Below are 18,035 nucleotides of genomic sequence, written 5' to 3' on the forward strand. Positions count from 1 at the left end.
AAAATAAAATATTGTCAGGGATAAAGGATTACAAGAAAACTACAACAAAACAATATATTCATATTACTGGTTTGAATTCTTTTTTGTTTTACCGTCATAACATTTTTTAAAGCCTTTCTTTTCGAGCGACTTTTTTCTTAACATACTGTAACGTTACAACTGACTGTTTTTAACTATTGTAAAATGACATTTATCTATCCTTACCATGATACGCTCATTTGATATAAGTGAGCCAACTCTCCGTACAACAATGTTAGCGTCGTGTCAGCAAACGGGACGGGCCCTCTTTGTCTCGGTCCGTGTGCCTCCCATCCACTTGATAGGTTAACCTGTCCACGGCATCCATCTTTGCCCCCCCCCTCCACCCCCAACACACATTACCATTGATCTGAGGGAAATAAAGAGCACATGTGTTATTATATACAGCACAGGGAAAAAAAGCAGCCCTTTCACAGTGATGGAGTGAACAGAGCAAATGTATGAAATATCGCCCCTCCGCGTCTTCTGTCTTCCTGTCAATAGTGCAGCCTTTGCCCACAACCTGGATCAATAGAGACTTATCTTTTCACCATAACACATAACAGAGTTTTTTTTTTTTTTCTCTTGTATTGAAATCCGCAATCCATGCCTCACATGTAAAGTCCATAATACAGATATGCACCCCCTTCCTCTCTCGCCAATCTGAAATGTGGCAGTTACAAATTTACATGTTGATTTTTCTGGACGTTTATCTGCAGCTTTTGGGGGTCTCTCATGTGTGAGACTGCTCAGCGGAGAGAAGACACCCCTCTGTAAAAACATCTGTTGTGCAAAAAGGGCTGTCAGACATTTGCGGCCTCCGTCTCAGACATTGTCATTTGTTTTGATCATTTCTGTGAGTGGAAGACAACACCCCCCGCACCCCCCCCACCACCACAGAAAACATTTTATGCAATATACATTCTGGAGAATTATTTCATCGAGAAGTTAACTTAGACAGCAACAATCATTTGCAATGAAATTTAGTTTGCAGTTCTTCCCCCCCCCCCTCACTATGCGGTTTGGACAAGCTGCTTGAAGATGATAACACAAAAAAAAAAAAAAATGAATTATTCAACAGATGCAGTCTATCTGATAGGCAAAGCTGCTGGAAAATTGAAATTTGCAAAATGTGCTTTTGTAACCGAAACAATCATCATGGTTGTTTGGTTTGAGTGATTTTTGTGCAATTTGTGAATTTTTTTTATTTTAAGTGTTGTTTTAAAAATCGGCTCAGTATTTGGTGCTTACACAGGAAGTGTTCCCCCCCCCCCCCCCCCTCCAGCATTTCTTTTGTGAACGCCACAGGGCACATCACCTCTGCGTTGTCCCCCGTTAGCGGCCATTTATCTTAGTCAAGAAACCTGCTTGCAGTCATTCCAGCGCGCTCCCGCCCAAACGCACACGGAAGCGTGCACTCAACCATCATGAGCATACTGGTGGCAACCCCAAAGTCGAACTCGGTCCATCTGGTTAGATGACGCTGGTTGACTTTCAAATTGGCTTAACATTTAGTGCCGTGGGAAATAATATAATTTTTTTTTTCCTAGTATAAGAAGTCAAAAAATGACGCACTGAATGAAGTGACATTGTAAAAGTTATGTACTATATGTTTTGTATTGTAAGGCACATTAATTTTTTTTTTTTTTTACTGCGCCTTATAATCAGGTGCGCCTTATTTAACAAATATGCTAATTATTTTTGATTAATTGTATATTATTCTATTCTATATAACATTGCATTTAATTTATAATAAAACATTGTATTGCTTATGGAGCGTTGTATATTTGTTAACTTTTACTCGTTTGGTATTTTATTACTTGCTAATTTAATTTCACTTTTAGTGCAAATTTTTCCAATTTTAGAGCACTAATTGTCCATTTTGTTCAAAATGACCTAGTGCAGCATAACAAGAGTGAAGCTCTGATTTAATTTTTGAATTCTCTGCCCAAACAGGTGAGTGTTTCTCACCATATAGCGACACCCCATAAACCAGCTGATAAGCCATCCCTGCGACTTTCTTATCTGTCTTGCAGACAATCCCCGCTCCCTGCGCACGTTTGTCGTTTCCCCTCGGGCCCATTATCAGATTCCCAGCGCAGGATCCCGGCAGCTGCGGTTATTGTGGAAGACTACGTTTATAGCCCCATGATGTCTGTGACAACACCGGCTTTTATGAGTGAGTACATGTTTTTTTTTTTTTTTTGTGGTCATTGAGAGTTGCTCTTTCACTTGTGGGACTTGATGGTCTTATTGCAGGAGGGAGGGGGGGGGTGTTCAGTGAGTTTTCAGTCGGGGCCCTCGTAGGTCAAATCAAAAACGACTGAAAAGTCCAACGGAATAAAACGACTTTAATATCGTTGATGCTTTTTTTTCAATCGCCCTTTTCTCGCTATCTGCCACGAAGGCGTTATCTCCCCCCACCATTCATGTACACATTTATTGGATTCCAAGTGTCTGGGATCAATCTTTTGGCCACCAGAGGAGCATAACTAATGGTAACATTAGAGTGGCTTTGTGCGAGCGACCGGCCGGATGCGGGTTAACCAAGCAGGAAATAATCTCTGATTTTATATCCTGCATGAGTGGCCATAGGATATGCCGCGAATAAATTAATCCCCCCCCACCCTCCACCCTTTTGGAATGTTTCTCGGCAGGTTATCTTTTGAATGGAAGAGTTTAAAGCGTTTGTTGGGCCGATTCCGCTTCACACGTTGCGCACGCACAATTTCCTCGCCGATAATACCGTCATCTGGATGCTCAGCCAGGGTCAGACTAACTTTTCTGTGTCTGAAGGCAGGTCTAGACAACCTCCCCTGGAAAGCCCCCCCCTAGCTCCTCTCCCTCAGCCCCTCCTTCCCTTTAAAGGCCCACTTCTATTTTCCTTGTTGTGCCCAAACAAGGATTTTATGAAACGGGTGACATCGCCACACAAGCTGTCTGGCGAATCCCCCTTAATTAAAGTGACGTTTCCAGCCTTCCTCCGACACTAATAAACCCCTTCTCAATTAAGATCCTCCTAATTACTGTGAGCAAAGGAAAGAGGGACACACACAGACAGACAGTGTGCGAGTAAGCCTGCTGGCATTTGGCCCCATAAGCTGAGTGCCACACAAAAGAAAATAATGTCCCCCGGGTTACCCATCCTTCCAGAGAGGTTTCTCCTCTTCAACACCACGACCTTGCCCCCCCCCCCCCCCACCCACCTCCTCTTCTCCTGTTTTCTTCTTTATGAATGAAAGTATATGCCACACAGGGTTGAGAGTGTCCATTCATGGAGCGGCTGGAATGTGTGAATAAGCGGGGGGGCTTTGAATGAGGAATGAATCACAGCCACCTGATTAGTCGTTAAGCAGTCTTTTGACATTGCCATTGTTTGAATGTGCATGGTGGAAGTGAGCGTGCTGTCATGTAGAAAGGGCCCGCTCACTCAAGTGAGGCTGATTGGAAAAGAAATAGCACAGATACAGTGGAACATCCCAAGTTGACCCCCCCCCCCCCAAAAAAAAATTATTTGAATACAAGCGGTGGCGCAATACTTGGAGACAGACATTAGCATTACTACGAAAAGGCAAAATTTGTGACTTTTGATCATGAAATTTGCAGTGTTACATATATTTTTGTTAATATATAATTTTCGCACATGCTGTGCCTTTGGCGGCCTACACCGGGGAAGGTTAAACATGTTTGGTACGTGTCCTGCTCGGCAGATTAATGACATTAACAAAGTTTCCATTAGTCCTGCAACTGGGGGAGACATGGGCGTCCATGCGGAAAGCCACATGACTGAGGCAGAGATAAGAGAAAATGAAATACGTCTTCGTGGAGACAAGGGAGGGAGGGGGGAGCGCAGGAAGTGCCACTCCAAATTAGCCGCAGGCCCAGTTTGTTGTTACTTCATTAACCCAACAGCCCCGGGAAAACTCAAAAGTGGGGTCACAACCTTAAGCAATGGGGAGGCCTGAAATGCGCAAAGAAAAGCTCCTATAGTCATTGCTTGCTTGTAAACTATTGACACAATACAGACTAATGTTTGAAGGGAAGCTTTTTTTTTTTTTTTGCATGAAAGATGCAGTTCACTGCCCCTTTTTGTGACTTATTTCTTTTTTTTTCTAACTTTACTGCTCCTCTCAAACTAAGCCTGACACACAGAAAAGTACGTGGTTTAAAAAAACAACAAAAAAACAGGTCGACCGCTAGCATAAGGCTAATGCTAACGTAGGCAGTGATTAGCATCAATATGGCGTCAGTATATAGACTTAAAGGGGAAGTCAAGTCAAATGGTTTCTTTCTAGTATTATGTGGCTCCATTATTCTAAACATAATATTAGATTTGTGGAATATGAATTAAGCAACAAAATCCAACCGGGCGGACATTTTGTAGCATCCGAATCGGCGCGGCGTGCACTTGCTGCTCGCTGACATTTGACGGCCTTCTTCAAACCAGAGCTTAAGTTGCATAATACCGGCCCTTGTTGTTGAAACTCGAGCCGAGCGTGACTCTTTATTTGCGGGCCGGGACTTTATGAGAGTCTACGGTTACATACCCTCAGAAGGAGGGCTATTGTGTTCTCTGCCCTATAGCTAACATACATCCGCTCCTCCATTTTGTATACACTGCTCATAACAAAGTGGAATGACATTTTTCTATGTAAATTGGAGGTTTTGTTTGCTGTTTTGGATATCGCCGATTGTCATGTCGTTGTGTATTCCTCGCACATATACCTGCTCAGCAACATGGCTCCTGAGCAGGCGACTTGGCTAGGAAGTGTGTCGCACACGCGGGCTGGCAGCATCAGGGCCCGGTGAGTGTCTACTGAGGCTGCAGACACATCTGCCTGCTTGGTTTCACCTGCTAACTGAGCATGTAACATTGACTTCTTGGCTGCAATGCAATCAGGGTCGGTCGGGGTACTAGCAACAGCGCAATACGCTTGTGATTACGCGCATGTTTTCCCTCCGTTTCGAAAGTGAGGACGTTCATTTTTTTTTTTTAAGACACGTTGGCAACTTGCAAAAAATAAAATGTATTTACTGCAAATTAAAATCAGAATAAAGAATTGCATTAATTATAATAATAATGTGGGCTTAATTTTTTAATTAATTTTTCTCACATGCAAATAATACTCACAGGCGTATATTCTTTATCTCTGCCAAAAATAGCTAATATAACCTCTTTAGTTGACACTTGTTCTGGTCTCCCATCATCCAATCTACTGTATGTGTATAAGGTCTATGTAGGATACCGCCCCCTAGTGCCCATTGTGCGCACACCAGAATGCGTATCAATTTGCCCATTGAATTATCAAGATGTTTTTTTGTGCTTTTTATAACACTTCCTCGGAGGCTTTACTCGTTTTTCAAATTGCACGGAGGCGCCGGGTCAAATACCCTCGCGTGGTTTCCTCGCCCCTTTTCCGACAGCCCCCCCCCCACCCCAAATAATGCATCAGTGTGAGCTTTTTTAATTGCTGGCTCGCCACAGCTTTGCGCTAATTCCTGGCGCTACACGTAATGGTGACACCACTGAGCTCGGAGTGCTCTCTTGTGCGCGTACAAACATTTCCCGTCCTCGAGACGAGCGTCACCTCGCTAATCTGTCTGGGCAAGTGTGTGCGTGGAGAGGCCCTTTATCCCGTCCTGCTTTAACCGCTTGCTCACAGGAGAGCCATTTAGCCCTTCCACTAATGGCCGATGAAGTCTTTCACCGGGCCCTGTTTGACTTTCACCCCCTGAAAGCAACTTGGCCGGCGTGGCGACATTAAGAAAACCAGTTAACCTGGAGCGGTCTGTCTGTGTCTACTCAAGGAAGCCGGCGAGCTCCTCGGTGCCTTTTCAAGAGGCTCCTCTTCACCGCTTCTATGAAAAGCGGCCGCTCAGCACTTTTCTCAGTAGCACACTGCGTGCCAAACAAATAAATGCCTCGCCTTGAGCCGTTGTTTCGAGGCGTCATATAACGTTGAAGTCTTAATAAATAGACTTCCGGACATTCTATATTGACTCGCCATCATGTCTTTTTTTCCGAGCCAATCATTCATTCTGCAACGACTTGGTCGCCGATTTACCATCTTAATTTAATGTTAATTGGATGATTATAGACACATTTAATTACAAACCAATAGCTGGTTCTCGACTGGCTGGCCGTCCGAAACAGATTGTGGTCAGCTACTATCCAGGCAAAACTCCATTTTCCATTCCTATGATGTTAATTTTATTGCCGTGGGCTATTCAGAACTTAGGTAACCTAAGCACAATGGCGCAGCGCCACAATCCAAATCATTATTTACCTTTCGTAACTTCGACAGTGGAGGCTTTTAACACCAGACTCCGAGTCTTTCCTGGCTCTTTATGGCGCACGGCTACTGTGGCGGAAGGCTTAAACCAAGGTCAACATTAGCTGCAGTCACGAGATTGACCCGCTCGTCAAGAGAAGACAAAATAAACACGGGGGGGGGAGTCAGAAGAAAGTGCACTTAACAGGTGTACTGAAGGTAGAAATAGCCAGCGAAGCAAAAATCGGACTCAGTAATCAGCATCATGTAAAGTCGGTGACTTGAGTTTAAGTTGTCCCGTGACAACACTTAATTTTTTTATGACTGAAATGAATGGAAATGTTATTTAATCTGTTCCACCCTATTTTTTTTGTTTGTGGGAAAACAAAAGAAAAAAATAGCACTGTGTTTCTTAGAAACACCTCGCGCGTCATGATTTAATGCTGCAATTCAATTCATTGTGGTATGACTGTTAGTGTGCCCCCTTGACCACCAGGGGGCGGTGTAATATAGTCATGCAGACTTAAACAAAGAAGAAAAGTACTTTTGCTAATACTGTAAAGGACTCAGTAAGATGCTGCAATATTTGACAATGATGAAAAAGTTTGCGTCGAGTCAAATTAAAAAAATTAAAATAAATCCGGGTAAGGACTCACAAGTTATGTCATTTGTATATCTTAAGACACAGCTGTATTCACAAAATATGCATGCCCCAACGCACAAAGTGACAGTGAAACTTGACAGATGCCGTATGGACACTCTGTTGTGTTTAAAAAAAAAAAAAAAAAAGGCCCTCAGGGTCTCTGTTCACTGACAGTACACCAGGGATCAGCTGTGACACTGATCCACTCATGTCACACACACACAGACTCACAGTCATGTGTGTATGTATATTACATAATAGACTTTTGGGGACTTGTGTTGCCATATTATTGACCCCTAAACCAGAGTTTGCTTCATGCACCACTGTAAATGAATCTTTGGCTTGTACTGCTCTTGTTTGGCCAGCTGAGGCCATGCTTTCTCCAAAGTGCATTTGCTCCTCACCGCAGAGCTGTATATGGGTCATGGAAGAGGCCTCTCTCTCATTTGCACACACACATTCACAAGGCTCAGTGCCTTTGTGTGGTGGCCTAATAATTACAATCAATTTGTAATTTCACATCTAATTTAAACGTACAAAAACACAATTGCATAAATGGCTCCTCGAATGCATGTAAGACCAAATTTAAAATCTTATAAAATGTAATTCAATAATGTCTTTTTCTGGTTGTCCCCATCTAGTCTTTCAGTCATTGTAATGATTATTTTTAGGATCTCCATGTATCTTTGGAGTCTTGAAAACCTTTAGTGTCCTTAAAAAAAACACACTTAACCCTAAAATCCATTATTTAAAGGTCCTAAAAATGCCACCGATGCAAACAACAAAGGGCTGATTTGCAACCTGGTGAGCATTTTGTTCATTTTGACCCAAGTGGCCTCTTAAAGGTCCCATAAAGTCTTAAATTGGACTTCTTAAGGCCTCCTTTGTCGGTTTTAGAGTTTATATATTCAGTCCATAGGTATTTTTTGGGGCTGCGCTAAAGGAACGTCTCCGTCCAGGTGTAGAGCGCAGTCCGATGTGTGGCCCGTGAAAGGGATATGCTCGCCCTTGTGGTGAGCGTACAGAGACGCTCCTTTGTTTCCTGGCATGTCTCACATACTTTAAGAGGCCAGATAAGCCGCAAGACCATGAAACACTGCTTTATGTTTGGCTTCTATAACGTCCCAGAGAGGGCCGGGCACATTCAAGGAGAGACCTGCCGGTGAGCAGGTAATACTGTATGGGCACCTTGCGCAACCTTATTAAAGGGCCAGATACACACGCTAAATAAAAGGCCAGAAAATATATTTTTTAATAGGTCAAAGGTCTGTTTGTATAGGAGGAATTGCCAAATTCAGATACATAATTCACCCCAAATATGGGATAGATAATAATAACAATCAAATACACTGTTAGCGTCATTTACACTGGTAGCGTAGCACTTCCTCTATTATGCTCTTATTCTGAAAAGCAATCATACGACTTCCTTCAGCCGAAAGTAGTTAGCGTTCCATGCACAAATTAACATCACGTAAAACACTCCAATAATGAATTCAGTGTAATCACTAATGACGTGAGTTGTGTTTCTAACTCACTTGGCCACGCCCACATCCAACACTGCAGCTGTTGCGGTTCGGATTTTCTTAGTCTAATCCGTAAAATATTGGAATATTGCAAGTGTCAGTTAACCTGTTTTTTGTTTTGTTTTTGGGCTTGCTTTTATGACGGTCGAAATGCGAGCCCAAAGGCAGTTTGACGTCAGTTTCATCCGACAGTAGAGGGCGCTATTAAGACAACATGGCCTCACATTGAATATATTGCAAATGTCTCAGAAGGGAACCAACTGATAAGTGGAAAGCCACCGTGGGGTTGGCGGGAGGGTGCAGCGGTGGTGTATGTGTGGGTTGGACTGTTTCCTGAAATCGGATTAGCGGCTACTCTACACTTAGATGGCAGGGGCTTTATTTTAGCCCGCTCTAAGACCACCCATCAGGTAAACGGGTTCACTCCTGTGGAGCTAAAGCGGAAAGTGAATGGTGACCGACGGGGTGGCTGTGGCCGGCGTTTCCCAATGAATGAAAGGGATGTGGAAATACTTTAAGGCCATATTGATCTTTATATAATGTCAATTTAAAAGAATTTGAAAGGAATCCTGTAGCCCCAACCAATTTGTGAACGTCTCTTCGTCTCTTCACTAAAGACCAACACGGCGTATCCCCCCCTCTTTCCTGCCGAGATATCAAAACCTTACCCTGTCATGCCGCCGCCACCGCATCCCACACAGCCCCTCCCCAAACGGAGTTTTCGGGCATCCGGCTCGCAAACAGCCTCTCTCCTTGTCGCTGCGAGCCACCAAGGCTTTGTTAGGCGGGCCTTCTTGTGAGCCCACAGCTTTCAAGACCCCCATTATGCAGCGGGACTCAGCGGGGCAGAAAGAGCACGAGTGTTTTTCGCCAGTCATGTGGGCACACAGGCATTACGCGCTCTTCACTGCGGGTATTTTGTAAGTCTTGCAAACAGACGGGAGGCCCGGGAAAAGAAAGGCTCCCAGAAGTTTAAATAATTGGGAGTTATATAAGTTGCCAAATCCTCACAGGAGGATTGCGAGGTTTTTTTTTTTTTTCTTCCTTCCTCTTTTCGACCATTGTGGCTCGTGAAAAGCACGGGCGCGAAGGCCCCGCTGCGAAGGTGACAAATCCTTTGACGTGGTACCCATTGTGGTGTGTGTTAAAGGAATACAGTCAAGTGATGTCGCAATGAGCCTCTAATTGCCTGCTCTGCAAATCAAACAACACCACGGGCACGCTTAGTCATTACCCTGGGCAAATATAATCGGTTAATCGATTAATTAATTGATGGTTTTGACTGTGAGTATCAGCTGCAACAGTGTAGGAGGAGCTAAAGTTTTTACTAATCAGGGACGGACAAACTTGAGACTCCCTGTATCTCAAACATCACTGCTTTTGTCAGCCCCCCCCTCGACCCCCCCCTTGAGTGCATAGCAGGCGGGCTGAGCAGCTCTGATCAGCAGTGTTGTGTTGTTTTTTTTTTTTACTTTTTTTTTTCCTTCTTCTCAGAGCATCACACTGGGGAGCACGTGTGTGTACGCGTGTGTTTGAGATGCAGGGATGCATGGTGCTAACCCTCCCCGGAGTGGTAATGCATGAACTGTTCGCAAAACATTGTTGCCGCCGCTGTTGCCTTCTATGCTAATAAGGTGGCGGAATGGAGGAAGTGATGCCCCGCTATATCGCGGTTCGTGGTTTACGCACCTGCTATTTTGTGAATAGTTTTGTATGTGTCGTTACTTTTTGTGTGTGTTTAAAATACCGGTCGTTTGAAGGTTGATCATAACCTTTGCTGATATTTATAGCCTTTTGCATCATGTTAGCATTAAGCTAGCGGCCGATCATCAGATCAAATTTCACGATCTGGCTGAGCTTTCTGGAATGTAAACACGTATATTTCTTTTAATTTTATTTTGTTATGGGTCAGTTTTAATGAAACGTTTGGTACTGGGAGTGACTTGAAGCAAGCATGCTGTGTCTCTTTTGTGTAACGTTTGCAAAGGAATGTTGTGAGTCAGGGCGGGAAGGGTGTTTTTAAAAGTGTTTTTTAACAAGTCCAACTGTCTAAGAATGATTAATACGTGTTTACGGCTGCAATTAACTCTTATTTTAATTACCAGTTATTTTTTTTATTCATCGGTGAATCGGATAAAATTCGATTTCTATCCTTTCAATTTGACAGTACAGAAAATACAGAAACAACAATTCATTATGATTCAGTTACCGGTTTTCTAAAGTAACACCAAATGTTTTTGCGATTCAACACATAAGTAATCGCATCCAAGAAATCGTCAGTCACCCTCCGGGTGCTTGCAGGTAATAATGAAAGCAGCGAGAATAAACGAAACACATTCCGATTTTCCCATATTTTCCATTCTAATACGCTATTTACGGCAACATTCGGCTCCGCGTTGCTACAGAAGGCCCGCACGGCCAATTATAGCGACTCTTTGTGTCTTCCGTCGGCCGTTTCAAGCTGTCAAGCGACTTCATGTCACTCAGTTATGTGTTGCGGACAGTTCAGAGCCCGTAAATGTATTTATGAATGCGTGATTTTGTGAAAAAAAAGTCGACTCGCCTCTCCCCTCTTGCTGTCTAATAACTGGTAACCCCAGCTGTGAGTGTGTGTGTATTCGCCTGCCTGTGTAATGCTGAGGCTCGCCGGGGCACTGAGGCGGAACTTGGCCCCAGTCAGACCGGTCGGTGCATTGGGGGCAGAGACCAAAAAAAAAAAAGCCTCCATCCGTGCTTTCCCTCTTTTTCAATCTCAGTCTTCCACTGGGATTTGGAACTGGCTAGCCTCGGAGATGTAACATGTATTTATTTTGTACATAACACTCTGGGATTCTTTTTGTACATGTGCATAAAGTACATTTTGCTGACCATGAAGTGTCAAGTAAAAAAAAAAAAAAACTTGGAGGATTTTTTTTTTATTTTTTATCCCTTCCATCTCCCAACGCTCGCATCAAAAAGAAAGCAGCACGGAGCCACGGCCGCCGATTAAGCGTTTTCATGCTGAATTTGAAATCAGATTACACTCACTCGATTGACTCGATGGATTTGAAAGCGCTATTAATAAAAGAATAAACCAGATCGAGGAAAGAAGCAAAAGAGGCGATTCTGCCCCCGAGGCCGCGGCCCCACCGGTGGGACCGGAGGGCTAATCTGCCATGCAAATTAAATCCTGCCTCTCTAAACCGGGCCCCTTTAATGGTCCCCATTACACACTTTTTATTTGTTGTGAACATCGCATTGATATGGGAATGATTGCGCAAGAAGATGGAATTTGCATCCCGAGGGTCGAGGGATTGGGAAATATTCGGCCGTGTTTCCCAGATTGACACTCATTTGGAAACTATCCCGTGTGGATACTTTTTTTTCCTCCCCTCCTCCCCCACCCAAAATAATCTGCCAGCCCGAGTTCCAGGCAGGATTATGATGCAGTTTAGAGTGAGAGGTTTAATCAACGAGTGTGGCAGTATTTGCACGGCAACACATCTTACCTTGCCTTTTTTCTCTTTGGCCTTAATAATGAGCTTGAACTTGGGAGTCTCCCCCTCTCGCACTGTTTCTATTGCACCTGTAAAAACACACACATGTCACATATCCTAATCCGATTTGCACTTAATCGTGACGGGGATTAGCGCCGACGTTACATTAGCGGTCTCGCCGCCTTTTTTCCCGCGCCAAAGTTCACCTTTCAGTAAGCTTGGCACATGTTTTTTTTTTTTTAAGGGCAGACACTTTTTTTCACTTTAAAAAAATCACATAAGGAGCTTTTAATGTTTCATACTCAGATTTTGGTTTTGAATAATTAATGCAAAGGAGTTGGGATTGTTTGTCTACTTGTATAAAAAAAACTCAAAAGCCTCTTTTAAATGAGGAATACAAGATCCCGAGATTCGTTCAAAACTGCTGAGTCGCTATCCCTAATCTAGTGGCCATCCCTAGCGGAAGCTAGCTACCCATTTACTCCAAATATCTCCATTTGCTGTCATTGAAAGCATGCGATTCAGCAAAATTCCAAAGTGTCGACGACATAGAATTAGAAACGCAATATTTTGAGTCAGATGATTTGCCAAGTCGTCATTTTTTCCTCCCCCCCCTCCTTTGTGTGACAATACAGTCGACAAAGTATAATCAATTTCTCTCTGTCATGTCATTACAATAGTTTGATTCTCGGTTGCACATGAAGATTGATGTTTTACAACAGAGATGATGTTGCCCCGCCCCCCCAGCCTACACGATCAGCGTGGGCGGAGCTTCCCCGCCGTCCAATCACAAGCGTCTTTTTCAAGCACGCTAGTCCCCTCCGTCTAATTTTCTTCTAATCCCCCTCAGAAAGCGAATCCGCCTACGCAAGATAAACACGAGCTCCCCAAAAAAACCAAACGTATCCTCCGTCTTCCATGTCAACATCCTGCCAAATAAAAAAATGAATATCCACCTTTCAAACAAAGGTATGCCTGGGAGTGTGGACCTCATTTCAAGCACAATTAACTTGAAATGGAGTGCTGCAAGATCAATAGTCCCCAGTTGATCCAGAGGGAGCTGTCAGTCTATGGAAATGGCACACATATGGTAATATCCCCAGCTTAACAACAATTTAGAGGATTTACTGTTGCTGTTTTCAGACCCACATGAATAACAAACAGTGGGCCACCCCCTGGGAACCATTTTGTTTTATCCCGGCTTCAATTAATCTTTAAGGGGGAGGATACCATTCGGGGGAAATGGCAGGGGGGGGGGGGTACAAAGAGGGCGTTTGTATAGCTCAAAAGCTATATTGCTAATTATGGATATCACAAATAAACGATCGGTTAATGCAAATGTGATTAGCTTGGTGTGTGTGTTCTGGTATCGCAAGGGTTTATTTTTCTAATTGGGTCACGTTGGAACAAACGGATTTCGCCTCCTGGACGTTTTAGTTCGCTGTGAACTAGAAACCTGTGGCAGAAAGACAAGTGGCGTTATTCCATGATGCCAAATGGCTCCGGCGCAGGTAGCCGGCCGGGGATGGTCAGGCTACGCGGAAGGGCAGACGGCGCCGCTGCTGTCACCTATCTGATTGAAGCCAATTCACAATTGATTTACCCCGACCGGGCGATTGATGAAGTCCGTTCGCATTAAACCGCGGCGGACATGCACTTTGCAGAGTTGCTATTGGAATTGACTTTTGTGTGTAGCCGTTAGCTCAAGCCAGGTGGGAAATTGAGTTACAAAGCGCACGTATGAGATGGATTGATGGACTCGACGGCGGCCTTACCATTTGTATCTGCCTTTTATCACTGAAGAACTAAAAAGAACCGGGTTGCTTTGGGAAATATCGACAACCAGAGTCCTATTGAACTCTTCTGGAAATTCTTCCTTGTGCTCCTCAGCCAGGAGCCAAAAGCTCAGGGGATTCTCCGTGCTGGGAGTGCGGTAAACCAAATCTAAATTGCCACAATCATTTCAACCCGTGTACTTGATGAACAAGAGGTGATGTTGATAAAGAAATGAATGAATAGGGAAGGGGGGGGGGGGGGGGTGCAGCACTCGGGCCTGGCTTTATCATGTAAATAAGGAGACTTGGGACTGCGCTGGGAGCGCAATTCCCCAGCCGCCGTTTGGGCCAAATACAACTTTCCTGTGCTTTAGGGCCACAATGAGAAATGTATTTGGAGCCTTCAGTTTTAATTTTGTCCGAATGGCAGCAAAGCGGCACTGGGGACCTCATCTCCTGACTGCTACCGGCGGCAGAAAACGGGAGGGGGGGGGGGGGGGGGGGACCTCGCTCTGCTATACATCTAAACGCTTCCACAAGCCCCATCACGGCGTCTTTGCTTTCCCAGTGAGAAAAAAAAAAAAGCCTCTCGCACAGCTGTAGCATGTGATTCATGACAATCACCACCAGTGCATCAGTTTGCTTATTATGTCTTTAAAAAAAAAAAATTGTCCCAAAGTGCAAAAAGGGGGGAAAAGAATCCACGGAAGAGGCGCTGGCTTGAAATTGACAGCTGTTATCGCGCGGTGCCATCTGGTACATTTGTCAGGGAACAGAAAAGGGTTAATATTCTATGATGTGTGGAAGCAGTGGCACAGCCAGAGCGAGAGACGGCGTGCCAGAAAGCGATTGAGAGACGCCCACAGCATTAGCATGGCACCATAGCGGCCAATCGGGCTCATTTAATGGGTCAAAACAGTTGGGAGGCTGCCAGAAGCCACAGCAGCAGAATTCTGGAAAGTGCAGAAAAAAAACGGTGCAGTTTTTAATCATCACAAACATCGCAATTCTGCAGCGTTACATTCCGCTTTGAAAAAAAAATCCTCCACTTGGGATTTTTGCGTCTCCCCCCTGCAAAAGTGTCATTATTCATTGACCGCGGATGTAAATGGGTCCAAACAATGGGACCGCACGTGCTGTGGGCATAGCGATGGCCCCTGAAGAGCACGAGAGCTGCTGAAATTAATGGGCCTCCTGTGGCTTAAATAAGCACTGGCAAAATAAGCCTAAATGTCCCCCAATTGCATCAGACACAAGCGAGGACCAAGAATCTAAACAGTGGGGACTTTTAGTTATTCCTAATTTTGTTGGTGTTTTTGAGAAAGCACAGTTTGACTTCTAAAGATGGCAGAAGTTTTTTGAAGGACGTGGAAAGAAGAAGTCGAAACAATGCCCATTTTAGCTAAGACCCCCCATATGGGCTCATATGCCTCAAACCGTCACAATTTAGGGGGGGGGGGTGCAAAAATATGGCTGTAAATATGCTCCTTGGCTTGAGGACACACGCTTTTGTCATTCTGGAAGCTGGTAAACAGAATGGCCCAGCATTTAAAGAGAGCGGCAGGGGGTAAATTACTGCTCCGAGATGAATTATCATACAATTAAGGATGCTCGGAAATGCCCCAAACAAAAATTCGGAAGCAAAGACCGGCTTGACTTTGAGACAGAATTTCTCTGTTACTCCATCTTGGTTCCTTGCGTTGCGAGTTGTTTGGCGTGATGAGCCCCGCTGAGGTGGTCAATAATCTATTACAGCGCAGAGTGACAAATGTCTGTCAGGAGAAAAGACCCTCGGAGGTCACAACTGTGCTCCTGACCTCTGATTGCTGCATGCCAAACATGGCGGCTATTTTTTTGGGTCTTCCAGGCCGCCCTACTCTTTATCGAAACATGCAGATTTCTAAAAGTTAAATGACCTTTCCAAGTGCTCGCACTTCGGTATTGGCTGCGCCGCATCCATGTTATGGTAATCAGAGTGGACATTTACCATTTAAAAGTCAAATCAATAGCGAATTAAATTTTTTAGCAATGCAAGCTACACTTGGAATCACCGGTAATGAATCTTGACAGAGTCTGGTTACATTGTTCTCGCGTCACTTTGCCCCGGGACACGAAAACTGCTTGGACCTACTGACTGCCTATAATTGTAATGATTCAAATGAGTTTTTTGTTTTTATTAGCATTGGATTTAATGTGCATCTATGCCTGCTAGGCAGGATCCTCATCTGTCCAAAACTATGACTTTTCATGAAAAAAAAAGTATATTTGAACAATTATAGGTTTTAAGATTGAAGAATTTGTTTTTTATTTGGTCATGGATTTTGGACTACGTGTGCCCCCCAACACTAAATGAGGAAACAGTGGCCAAATACAAACCATTAAGTTCCTCAACGACCACCTCTTGGGGGACCACGGTTGAGGAAAAACTGCCTGAGCACAAAGACGGGATACCGCTCGCCTCTCCGACGTAACTGTTGATCAAGTGGAAATTAAGTGCGGCTAAATGACATGCCACGGGAAGAATGTGTACGCTTGCCTTTTTAATAGACTTACAACTGATTTGACCTCTAAAGCCGGTGAAGCCTCCCCTGGGATGGCCTCAGGCAAAGACACATGCACACACACACACGTGCACGCTCACAAATGCATGCAAAGCTACGAGGGGGGGGCTCTTAAGTTGAACGCCCCTGAAGTCATGCAATTTAGGTGTAACATGCTTTTAGGTGATTATTTTAAATCCATCCGTCCCTCCGACCAGGAATTGTGAAAATTTTATTTCACACCATATTTGATCCCAGAGGTTCCCATAATACGTAAAAAAGCAGTTCTCTGTGTGTAAGGTTTGGCAAAAAAAAAATGCAAATTGCCGAGACATAAGACAGACAAAAGGCCCCGCAGATTAAGGAAGCAGCGACTGTTGAATGAGCTCGCTCTGCCCATGCATGGGCCGCGGCGACAAAGCCCGATTAGGCCCGTCTCTGTGCAGTCAGGGAGGCAGCGGCAACAATGCGGCTCGCTTCCTCTTCATAACAACGGGCCTTCCTGTCTGACCCGCTAACCTCTTGTCAGCGACAATATGCGTCACATGGCACGCCGACGACCTGACAGGCGCTTCCCTACCTTGCTCCTCCCTTCCCTTCAAGTCCCTAGTTCTGTTGACACTTTTTTTGCTTTAAATTGATTTACAGTATATGTAAACCTCAAATCGTTAAGTTCAATTAATATTTTTTAAGTTGCTCTTTTGATTAAAAAAAAACAAAAAAAAAACTAAATCTTGTTTTCACGCTATCGATTGGAAAAACAAAGAAAGGATGGACATTTCAGCGCAAAGCGTTGAACTAATTGAGCTGTTAATTAAGCTAGTGCATCAGGGACTTTAATTAATTGCATTAGGATGGGCTGTGAAAAAATCACACGTAAACACCCCGGCAATTTTGACAAGTCCTGTTCTGTAAATTGCCATTTAGAAGAATTCATTTCTTTTGGATTTTAGCTAATGACCTACCTGAGAAATTAGGTCTAGCTTTACATGCTAACGCGCTTAGCTTCAATTTGTCAGCTTTTTCTGTCGGAATTTTTACAATGTAGCGGTTAGCCTTTTATTTTACTCAGGTGTTTAAAAATGTTACAATTTTACATAACGTTTAACAAAAAAGTGTTGGCGCTAGCCACTAGTTAGCTTGTAAGCTAAGCGATGTAGGCCTTCAGATAATCACGAACTGCTCAATATTGTGTGCAAATACAGTTTTAGCCAGCTCAGTATTCATTTAATAAACATTATTCATCAAAATCCACTTTATTACAGTCACCTGCTGCACGATAAAGACAACAGAACCGAGATAAACACTACTGAGAAATCGGCTTTTTTTTTTTTTTTCTTTCTTCTCGTGCAGTTTGATGTGACTTTGGCAGATGGTTCCTGCTGCGATCAAATCCTGCCAGGAAAACAGCAACGCCGTATCCGAAGTAAACAATTAAACTGCTTTTCCAGTTAAACCAGATTTAATTAGCTTTTCTTACTCGCATCCCACATTCCATCTGGTGTAGCCGAGCTTCTCGTAGTGAGACTTGCAACAACGCTGTTCTTTACCCCCCCCCCCCCGTGCTGTCTTTTATTTTCACTGGTTCGAAGTCAGCCTTTGTCTGATGTTGTTGTGTGTGGGGGGGGGGGGATTGTCTACATATTAAGTGAGGTTCCGTCCGGGCTTCGGCAGCATCTTGACTCCCCTAAGCTGTGGAGCAGCTGAGGTTAAGTGGTCTCCTCGCTCATGGCACCCATCTTCTTCTTGTCCGTGACAGCTGGGGACCAGACTGTTGCCATAGATACG

The sequence above is a fragment of the Syngnathus scovelli genome, chromosome 12 (genome assembly GCF_024217435.2).
Source record: "Syngnathus scovelli strain Florida chromosome 12, RoL_Ssco_1.2, whole genome shotgun sequence".
Lineage (NCBI taxonomy): Eukaryota > Metazoa > Chordata > Actinopteri > Syngnathiformes > Syngnathidae > Syngnathus > Syngnathus scovelli.